General features: G+C 39.1%; 2 long non-coding RNA genes across 2 annotated transcripts; both read right to left on the bottom strand.

Annotated features, from left to right (window-relative positions):
• Positions 1–3,365: 3,365 nt before the first annotated feature.
• LOC132623170 (uncharacterized) lies at positions 3,366–5,898 on the bottom strand. Its single transcript, XR_009576112.1, has 3 exons — positions 5,530–5,898; positions 4,534–4,584; positions 3,366–3,740 (listed from the first exon to the last, which is right to left on the bottom strand). It is a non-coding gene; the product is annotated as an uncharacterized LOC132623170 (long non-coding RNA).
• A 2,318-nt stretch (positions 5,899–8,216) lies between these two features.
• Positions 8,217–10,721, bottom strand: LOC132623526 (uncharacterized). Its single transcript, XR_009576271.1, has 3 exons — positions 10,353–10,721; positions 9,357–9,407; positions 8,217–8,563 (listed from the first exon to the last, which is right to left on the bottom strand). It is a non-coding gene; the product is annotated as an uncharacterized LOC132623526 (long non-coding RNA).
• Positions 10,722–11,724: the final 1,003 nt, after the last annotated feature.

An 11,724-nucleotide genomic window follows, 5' to 3' on the forward strand; every position in this document is an offset into this window, starting at 1 on the left:
CGCAGGGCCCAGTTGAATTTGCTTTTCAAATAATTTGAATTCTTGTTAGGTGGGTTTACCTTGGCCCATTAATCGACATATGAGAGAACTTTAATGACGTAATCAATACATGCAACCACATAAGTGCTTTTTATTCCACACCTTAAGAACTTCTCCCAAACCACCCCCCCCAAACCCCCCACCCTCCACAAATCCTTATATTCAACCTATATGGGTATACAGTTGATGACTATTTTGTTCGATTGTTGTCAACGCTTATCAGTTGTTATACTTGCACTTATTCATATGGGCCATCACTTAACGACCATAAGAAGAAATGACGAGATCATTTTCTTGCACGGATTGTCCTTCAAAGGTGCTGGTCTTTAATTTTTGTCCTTCACTTAAAAAAGTAATTGAAAATATTCTAAGGTTCTGGATTCGAACCCTCACTTAGTTTTTTTTTTTTTAAAAAAAAAAAAAAACTCGCAAGGCAAGGTTTCACGAAGTCTACCTTATAAAGCAGAATTTGCCTTAAAATTCTGCCTTAAGGCAAAAAGTTTGCCTTTGCCTCAAGGCAAACCTCTGCCTTAAGGCCAAAAGAAAAAAATCTTTTTCTTTTTGCATTAAGGCAGAGGTTTGCCTTAGGACAATTTTTTTTTTACTCTATGAAATTCTACAAAAGCTAGGCCTCAAGGTCTAACTTTTTCTTGAATAGGACAAATTTTGTAATGAAACTCTGCCTTGCGATTTTTTTTTTACTGAGCCAGGGTTCAAACCTTGAACCTCGGGATATTTTAGGCGAAGGGAAAAAACTACAGACCACCCCCGAATTGTTACACCTTGTAGTTTCATATGTTGAGATTCGTCGTATGTTAGTCGTTCTAGTCTTGGATTGGGATTACCTTCGAGGTTATATGACACTAGACATGTTCATGTTATGTATATGAAGGGTTAAGTACATGTTTAGTAAGTATTGGAAGGATTAGAGGTTAAATGAATCGAAGAAAACGAGTTTGTCGAAAAAGCGTTTTGACGCCCCATTTGACGGTTCGCAGAACCGTTTGACGGCCCTCAAAAGGTGGCTTCTCCAACGTGAAACAATCACAGAAAGGTCATGGGGTTGGACCATTTGACGGACCGCAGATCGTCTGACGGTCAGTCAAAGTGGCTGTCAAATTACGTCAGTGAGATTTTAAGTGAAGCTTTATATTTCATTTTCCCTCATTTGGATTCATTATCCTCCCTTTTCAGACCCTAAGGCTCTCAAAAACTCTCTCCCCAAGTTCATAGACTAATCAAGGCCAAACCCAATAGAATCAAGAGACTCAAGTGCTAGAAAGCTCACTAGGGTTAGTGGAGTTCAAGCATCTCTTTGGTGTTGAAGTTGGAGGTCTCATCCTAGAGAAGTAACTTGATCCAGAGCTTGTTCTTATGTGATTAAGGTAAGGTTTCATCTCTATTACATGTTCTTGAGGTTTTTTGATTGTTATACAACTTTATTGAAGAAAGAAAGTGAAAAAGGAAGTTCAAATATAAACTAGAGAGCATGTTAAGTTTATGGACTGTTTTGTTTGATCATGTTGTTGTTTTGTTATTGAGATAATTTTCCTTGTAGTTGGATAGTAGTTGATGTTGTTGTCGTCATGTTGTTGATTTTGCTAGAAGGGTATGTAGAGAAAAGAAATATAAATATCGTATACGAAGTGTATATTGGGTTGTTTGAGGTGTATCTTGTAATACTTGTTGAAGTAAGTATAAGGGGCTTGTATGAGCTTTTGTTGTTATTGTTGGATGTGGTGTATGCTATTGTAGCCTAGGAATAAGCAGAAATGCTGCACGTTCAGTTTAGAATCGAATTATCGTTTGATTAATGTGATATGTTAGCGCCATCTAAGTTCGTATGTTCATTCCTTTGTTATAGGATTGGCATACTAATTGTGGAAAGTTAGTTATTGGATTGCTTGGACGACTTGAGGTATGTTAAGGTTAACTTCCCTTCTATTGGCATGATCTTCATGAACAGAACATATAAGTAATGCTACTCCATAATGAATCTATTCTTAGTAGTTAGGAATGTTCTATGTTGGTTCATGTTCTAGTAAGGATGTTCAGTATGTCTTTCTTCAGATTCTATAAGATTCATCGGGTCACATGTTAATGGAAATGCTATTTCATAACGATGTTCGGAGGTATAACGATCTTACATCACTCTGACAGATTCAGGATATACTCTCTCTCTCTCTCTCTCTATATATATATATATATATAACGCCGTCACTTTCCCTATACCCCATATATATATATATATATATATATATATATGCATATGTATTATATATGGGGTATAGGGAAGGTGACGGATTTATACGCACTACCACCTGATCAGCTGGTCACATGATGATGATGACGATGATGCCCACAAAGGCCGATATGATACGATGGGATTCCCACAGAGGCTTGATAGGCTTTATACACGTATATATATGTATGACCCTTATGCATACATGATATGTGCACAATATTTATGTATATCATTGGCCCACAGAGGCAGTTCAGACATATAGGTTGTATACATTTCATCCTATGTTCTCTTATGTCTCTTTCATGTTACTTTCATGTCTTGCATACTCAGTATTTTGTCCGTACTAATGTTCATTTCCTGGGGGCGCTGCGTTTTATGCCCGCAGGTTCAGGTAGACAGGTTGATGATCCACCCCTGTAGGCTGTTGTACAACTGATATTGGAGCACTTCTCTCGTTCCATAGTTGCAGTCTAGTCTTGGTGCAATATTATTTTGATATGCATATGGGTATGGCGGGGCCCTGTCCTGACCTTGTTACGTCACATACTCTAGTAGAGGCTTGTAGACAGTCATGATATAGTTAAAATTTGTATGGTCCCTTCGGCCTATATTTTGCTATATAGTATTTCATGATGGCCTTGTCGGCTTGTATGGTTTTGTCCAACATAGTTGTATAGTATGTCTTCTTGGGCTCATTCCTTTTTCAGCATATCTATTATATGATTTAGCATATTTTAATTTGGTGACCTCGAGATCCACTCTTGTTTATGATCATTATAGGAAATTATGTTTAATGGTGCTCGGCAGGTAGGGCCCGGATGCCCATCTTGGCCCTACAGTTGACACGAATAAGGGCAATCGTACAAATTGCCCTCACGAAATTGCATGGTTTCCCTTCAAATGGGCCGGTCTTTAATTTTGACGGGCAATCCGCACTAATGCCCCTTTCTTGGGGTGGTATTTAATTTTTGGCCGTCAAATTGCAGGTATTTAATTTTTGTCCTTTGGCACTTTAAGTAACAAAAAAGTGGCCGAAAAATACATCTGATGTCACGATCCAACTAGGGGCCGCGACGGGTACCCGATACTTGTACCGAGCACCCCTTATCTCGTATCGTACTTTTACTACTAGGTGGGCCGTATAGACTATACCGTATCTTTTTTTTTTCTGTTGCTTAACGCTAACATTAATGGCATAATTGTAGACATGGACTTATAAACTTTGCTAGCACATTATACAACGACGAGGACCACAAAAGTACAAAACATCTGACTGTACATATCTGTCTACGAGCCTCTAAACAAAGTACATCTACATATACAAGAAGGACCGGTTCTACCGTGCCCGAATATATACACAAAGTAGTACCAAGAAACTGAGGCTCCGGAACAACTGGAGCGCTGCCACAGTACTGCTGATGGAGCTTCTAAGAGTCAAATCTGTCTACCTGTTGACCTGCGCGGCATGAAACGCAGCGTCCACAAGAAGGGACGTCAGTACGAGTAATGTACCGAGTATGTAAGGCATGAATAATAACATAAAAGAGATATAGCGCATGTCATGAAGTAGAAACACAACCTGTACATATAAGTGCACGTTGGCGGATACCATGCATGCTTAGCGCTGAGGAACGTGCAGCCCGATCCATATGTGCATATACTATAACGTATTGCTGCGGCACGTGCAGCCCGATCCATATACGTATAATACTTTGCTTTCTTGGAAAACATTTCTTTTCATATATATATAACATAGAACATATCATATTGCCGAGGCGTCGGCTCCGATCCATTTAACCATATATCCCGCGTCCGGGCATCCCGCGTCCGGGACGATATCATGTACCATACTCCAACTGATCAGGTGGCTATGCGTCTATAGCGCCTTCTCTTTCCCAATCTTCCCCATATACATGTACATATACTTATCGTTCGATAAACGAAACAATTAAGAAAATCCGGGAATAACGGGCCCACATCGGGTCAAATGAGGTGGCGTACACGATTTACATACGTTACATTTCATGACGTCACTTGTGAGAGTTTTAAGGTAGTCGGGTCCTATTTGTGCAAGTTCTAGATGTTTAGGCAATTTTTCAACATTTCATACAATATTTAATTCAATTCTACTGAATGAAAAAGGGGAAACTTTGGGTGCGGATTTCGGAGAATAGAGTTGTCCCCGAGGCTCGTATCCAACTTATTACGTTTAAGACATGCCATAGAAGGAAGGGTGAATCCTTACATACCTTTTCCGATTCATACACGTCTCCAAAATCAAGTTTCAAGTTCGCCAAAATCTACAATTTGGTCACAATTACCAAATGTTAATTGTAAGGCTTTAAGATTTCAATCTTAACCAATACTTATCTACAAAAATTTGGGCAGCATCTCCCCTATAAATACACCATCCCCAAAATTCAACTTAGCCAATTTTTTAATCAATATCAATCCGGGAATTCAACCCGGCCAAACTATCAACACAATGACAACAACCATGACTACAAAACACAATATAACACAACTAGTCTTCTTTCCAACATAATGCAATAGTTTTCATTCCAACTTCACATTTCCAAACCAATCTCAATGCTTTTACATTCATTACTAATCAAGATCATTACAATATAATTCGGAAGCATTTCATATCATTTCTACCAAATATTCACAAGATACACAAAATATACAAACTTTCCACCAAAACCATAATCCATCCAAAACTTCAAATCTTCAATCTACATATTCATAACATATTTCCATCTTCCAATTTCATCAACCATAATCATAATTTGCACCTTAATAATTTCATTTTCATAATTACATAAATCTACCATAAAATCACAAAACTTCTCATAACCACTTAACAACCAATCTTTCATGCCAATATGGATTATTATCCTTCCAAATTCACCAACTAACATAATAATTCACATTTAAAACTCCACTTCTATAATTACATAAAAACTTCATTAAAATCATATAATTTCCTATAACTATTCCCAATAATTTTCCATGCTAACTTGAACCATTTTCTTCCATTTCCAATATAAATTTCACCATAACCACAACTAGAATACAACATAAAATTCAACTCATATTATTTATACAACAATATACATATATGTCCACTTACATATATGCACACCCACTTTGTAAACTTCCATATTTCCATAAATTCTACTCATTTCTACATACTACAACATAAACCAACCTTCATAACATAATAAAAAGGGATTAATTCTTACCTTTTTCTACAATCTTCTTCACTTGACCAAGTTGTCAACTTGAAGAAACAAGTGCTCTTTCTTCCAAAATAATTACACCAAGTTGTAAAGGACCCTTTAATTGGTAGAAAATGATTTTTGAAAAAAAAATTTTTTTTTTTTTTTTTTGGTCTAGAGCTTGGCCGAAAATGGCCTTCTTATTCTTGCTCTTCTTTCTCTTGTTTCTCTCTTTCTCAATTGTCTTGAAACTTCTAAATGTTTCAAGACAATTTAATGATCCTTTATATTAATTATCACATGGGAAATTTATTAATTTTGTGGGCTTGGGCCATAAGATGGCCGGCCACCCCTCTCCTTTGGGCCTTAATTCGTTTTTTATTTTTTTGGGCCAACTCGGTTGATCCCGAATTGGGCCTAGCCCACTGACCTTTCGACCTTAAAACGTCCATATCTCCTTGTACCGATGTCACCTGGGAACCCACGACATATGGTTGGAAAGCTAATTCAATTATCTACAACTTCTATTTCTTGGTATTTTCCAAATTCTAAACTTATAATACCGTTTTTGCCCCTAGAAGTCAGATCACCCGAAAACGTTTTCTTAAAAATATTCGTTTGGAGGACTTCCACTTTGATTTGGCCCAAGGGTCCTTCTTGAGTTGTGTTTAACTTCACATATGTGATTCATATGACTTTTCAGATGTCCCAAAAAAATCTCGATGTGTGGGCCCCACCTCAGCAAATAATCTGACGTTCAAAAATACGGGATATAACATCCTCCCCCCCTTTAGAACATTCGTCCTCGAATGTCAAACTGGCCTCATAGTGTATTATAATACTTCGGGGAGGTCTCATTTGTAATTATCTCACGCGTCGCTTAAGATATCCATTTTAGGGACTTAGGTTGCCTGATTTTTTTTTTTTTTTTTTTTACATTCGTCTCTTATTCCTACATTTGTGAAATTTTCAGCAACACAAGGGACGGTGTATGATAAAGTAGATTCCAGATCAATTAACACACACATATCATAGAAAATGCCAAAAGTGTACCTGTGGCCGCGTCTGCAGAAGGTTCAGGGTCCTGCCGTCCTGTCAATGCATATAGGCGGTGCGGAGGACCGGCTGAACTGGGTGTCCTTCCTCTACCTCGACCACGACCTGCTGGGGCCTGGGAAGCCTGTCCAGGAGGGCGCACGGACGGTGATGAACCAATTGCGGATCCGGCGGGCTGGGTTTGGTCTCCCTCATTCCTCAGTGGGCAATCACGCATCAAATGGCCAACCCGCCCACAAGTATAACAAGCACGTGTACCTGCGCGACACTCTCCAGAGTGTGGCCTACCACACTGAGGACACCGTGGCGGGGGTGGCATCACCCTGGTAGAATCAGCTCTATACTGGGATCCTGAAGCTCTAGTACCCTGATATGCTCCTGAATAAGTAGAACGATCAAATCCCTTGTCCACAAATCGAGGAGGTGCACTGGCCGCTGATTGGCCTGAATACCTAGATTGCTCCTGTGCCTGTCCCCCTCTATACTCGCTTCTAGTCCCGGAAGATCTGCCTCTTTTTCTGGAACCCCTATCCGAATAGCGCTCCTCTCTCCGTAACTGATACTGTTCCTCCAGGTTTTGGGCATGGGCCTGGATACGAGCAATAGTCATTCCATCCTGGAGGGAAGCTGTCAGACACTCCTTAATTAAATGTGGCCCCAACCCACTCACAAACCGATGTACATGATCTCCCATATCAGCTACCATGGCTGGGGAATACCTGGCTAACGAGTTAAAGCGAAGACTATATTCTCTGACGCTCATATTCCCCTGTTCAAGCTTCAAAAACATATCAGCTCGAGCCCGTCGAATCTCTGGTGGTAAATAATGTCGCAGAAATGCCTCAGTGAACTCTCGCCAAACCGGGGGAGGCGCATTTGCTCCCCTTGATATTATCCAGTTGTCATACCACTGAACCGCGACATCCCGCAACCTGTATGAAGCCAACTCTACGGACTCTGTATCTGAAGCATGTATTACCCTCAGTGGCCTCAACATCTCATCTATGAAACTCTGGGGATCTTCCTCCGGTTTCGACCCATAGAACTCTGGAGGTTTTAGGGCAATAAAATCACGAGCTCTGGTACTAGCTGACTGATCACTTGAACTCACATTCTGCCGCTGTGCCTGGGCGGCAACCAACTGTGTCAGTAAATGGATGGCCTCGGTCACTTGTTGACCCGAAGCAACCGGTGGAGGGACTGGATGCACTGGAGCTGGAGTGGAGACCTCTTCATGCTCTTCTGCTACTGGAGGAATAGAGGTAGCATGCGAGGGAGTGACACTCTGAGACTCACCATGTCCAAGTTCAACCGGGGGCTCTCGGCTGGTGCCTTCTCCCGCAGCGCCTAGTATTGTGCTGACTTTCTTCTTCTTTCTCAAAGGCATTGCTGAAAATTAAACAGAAAAAATTTAGATAGTTACATCCTTAACTTGGCTCTATCGCACGATTTCTTAAGATGAAAGACGGTCATTTTTCCTAAATGCCTTGTAGCCTCTTGTTTATAAGTGTGGCGCGCTACACACCCATAAACAGGACTCTACTGGACACGGCTCGTAGACAAACCCCTAGGACGAACTGCTCTGATACCACTTCTGTCACGATCCAACTAGGGGCCGCGACGGGTACCCGATACTTGTACCGAGCACCCCTTATCTCGTATCGTACTTTTACTACTAGGTGGGCCGTATAGACTATACCGTATCTTTTTTTTTCTGTTGCTTAACGCTAACATTAATGGCATAATTGTAGACATGGACTTATAAACTTTGCTAGCACATTATACAACGACGAGGACCACAAAAGTACAAAACATCTGACTGTACATATCTGTCTACGAGCCTCTAAACAAAGTACATCTACATATACAAGAAGGACCGGTTCTACCGTGCCCGAATATATACACAAAGTAGTACCAAGAAACTGAGGCTCCGGAACAACTGGAGCGCTGCCACAGTACTGCTGATGGAGCTTCTAAGAGTCAAATCTGTCTACCTGTTGACCTGCGCGGCATGAAACGCAGCGTCCACAAGAAGGGACGTCAGTACGAGTAATGTACCGAGTATGTAAGGCATGAATAATAACATAAAAGAGATATAGCGCATGTCATGAAGTAGAAACACAACCTGTACATATAAGTGCACGTTGGCGGATACCATGCATGCTTAGCGCTGAGGAACGTGCAGCCCGATCCATATGTGCATATACTATAACGTATTGCTGCGGCACGTGCAGCCCGATCCATATACGTATAATACTTTGCTTTCTTGGAAAACATTTCTTTTCATATATATATAACATAGAACATATCATATTGCCGAGGCGTCGGCTCCGATCCATTTAACCATATATCCCGCGTCCGGGCATCCCGCGTCCGGGACGATATCATGTACCATACTCCAACTGATCAGGTGGCTATGCGTCTATAGCGCCTTCTCTTTCCCAATCTTCCCCATATACATGTACATATACTTATCGTTCGATAAACGAAACAATTAAGAAAATCCGGGAATAACGGGCCCACATCGGGTCAAATGAGGTGGCGTACACGATTTACATACGTTACATTTCATGACGTCACTTGTGAGAGTTTTAAGGTAGTCGGGTCCTATTTGTGCAAGTTCTAGATGTTTAGGCAATTTTTCAACATTTCATACAATATTTAATTCAATTCTACTGAATGAAAAAGGGGAAACTTTGGGTGCGGATTTCGGAGAATAGAGTTGTCCCCGAGGCTCGTATCCAACTTATTACGTTTAAGACATGCCATAGAAGGAAGGGTGAATCCTTACATACCTTTTCCGATTCATACACGTCTCCAAAATCAAGTTTCAAGTTCGCCAAAATCTACAATTTGGTCACAATTACCAAATGTTAATTGTAAGGCTTTAAGATTTCAATCTTAACCAATACTTATCTACAAAAATTTGGGCAGCATCTCCCCTATAAATACACCATCCCCAAAATTCAACTTAGCCAATTTTTTAATCAATATCAATCCGGGAATTCAACCCGGCCAAACTATCAACACAATGACAACAACCATGACTACAAAACACAATATAACACAACTAGTCTTCTTTCCAACATAATGCAATAGTTTTCATTCCAACTTCACATTTCCAAACCAATCTCAATGCTTTTACATTCATTACTAATCAAGATCATTACAATATAATTCGGAAGCATTTCATATCATTTCTACCAAATATTCACAAGATACACAAAATATACAAACTTTCCACCAAAACCATAATCCATCCAAAACGTCAAATCTTCAATCTACATATTCATAACATATTTCCATCTTCCAATTTCATCAACCATAATCATAATTTGCACCTTAATAATTTCATTTTCATAATTACATAAATCTGCCATAAAATCACAAAACTTCTCATAACCACTTAACAACCAATCTTTCATGCCAATATGGATTATTATCCTTCCAAATTCACCAACTAACATAATAATTCACATTTAAAACTCCACTTCTATAATTACATAAAAACTTCATTAAAATCATATAATTTCCTATAACTATTCCCAATAATTTTCCATGCTAACTTGAACCATTTTCTTCCATTTCCAATATAAATTTCACCATAACCACAACTAGAATACAACATAAAATTCAACTCATATTATTTATACAACAATATACATATATGTCCACTTACATATATGCACACCCACTTTGTAAACTTCCATATTTCCATAAATTCTACTCATTTCTACATACTACAACATAAACCAACCTTCATAACATAATAAAAAGGGATTAATTCTTACCTTTTTCTACAATCTTCTTCACTTGACCAAGTTGTCAACTTGAAGAAACAAGTGTTCTTTCTTCCAAAATAATTACACCAAGTTGTAAAGGACCCTTTAATTGGTAGAAAATGATTTTTGAAAAAAAAATTTTTTTTTTTTTTTTTTGGTCTAGAGCTTGGCCGAAAATGGCCTTCTTATTCTTGCTCTTCTTTCTCTTGTTTCTCTCTTTCTCAATTGTCTTGAAACTTCTAAATGTTTCAAGACAATTTAATGATCCTTTATATTAATTATCACATGGGAAATTTATTAATTTTGTGGGCTTGGGCCATAAGATGGCCGGCCACCCCTCTCCTTTGGGCCTTAATTCGTTTTTTATTTTTTTGGGCCAACTCGGTTGATCCCGAATTGGGCCTAGCCCACTGACCTTTCGACCTTAAAACGTCCATATCTCCTTGTACCGATGTCACCTGGGAACCCACGACATATGGTTGGAAAGCTAATTCAATTATCTACAACTTCTATTTCTTGGTATTTTCCAAATTCTAAACTTATAATACCGTTTTTGCCCCTAGAAGTCAGATCACCCGAAAACGTTTTCTTAAAAATATTCGTTTGGAGGACTTCCACTTTGATTTGGCCCAAGGGTCCTTCTTGAGTTGTGTTTAACTTCACATATGTGATTCATATGACTTTTCAGATGTCCCAAAAAAATCTCGATGTGTGGGCCCCACCTCAGCAAATAATCTGACGTTCAAAAATACGGGATATAACATCTGACATCGGAAAAAAAATATATTCAGATCTATGACTTAATTTCGCAAGGCATGTTTTCATATAAACAATGCCTAGTCGAGCAAAGTTACATAGAAAATGTGTCTTGTCCGGTATAACTTAACTTTTACAGAACCATGTTGGATAAGGCATAGTTTATACCATGTTGGATAAGGCATAGTTTATATGCAAGTTTGCCTGAAGAGACATAGTTTCTATAAACTTATACCGAGCGAATTAGTGACTACACAATTTATGCCAGATCATTTAATTTCTTCAAAATTATGTCGAACAAGGCATAGTTTCTATGTAACTTTGGCCGAATAGGCATAATTTCTATGAACCTTGCCTTGCGAAATTGTTTTTTTTTTTACTTAGCTGGGGATAGAACCCAGAATCTCTGGTTTCGTAGACCAGCGAAAAAGGATACTTTGGTCCACAAGTTCTCATTAAATGAGAAGCAGGGACAAAAATTAAAGACCAGTGATTTGAGGGACAAAAATTTAAAGACCAGTCCATATGAAGGACATTACGCGCAAAACAAATGAATTTTACTCTGAACTTATGCTTAGCGGGGCATAAATTCTTTAAGAACGCGGGTCCATAACTTGTGGGATAT

This window comes from Lycium barbarum, chromosome 12 (genome assembly GCF_019175385.1).
Source record: "Lycium barbarum isolate Lr01 chromosome 12, ASM1917538v2, whole genome shotgun sequence".
NCBI lineage: Eukaryota > Viridiplantae > Streptophyta > Magnoliopsida > Solanales > Solanaceae > Lycium > Lycium barbarum.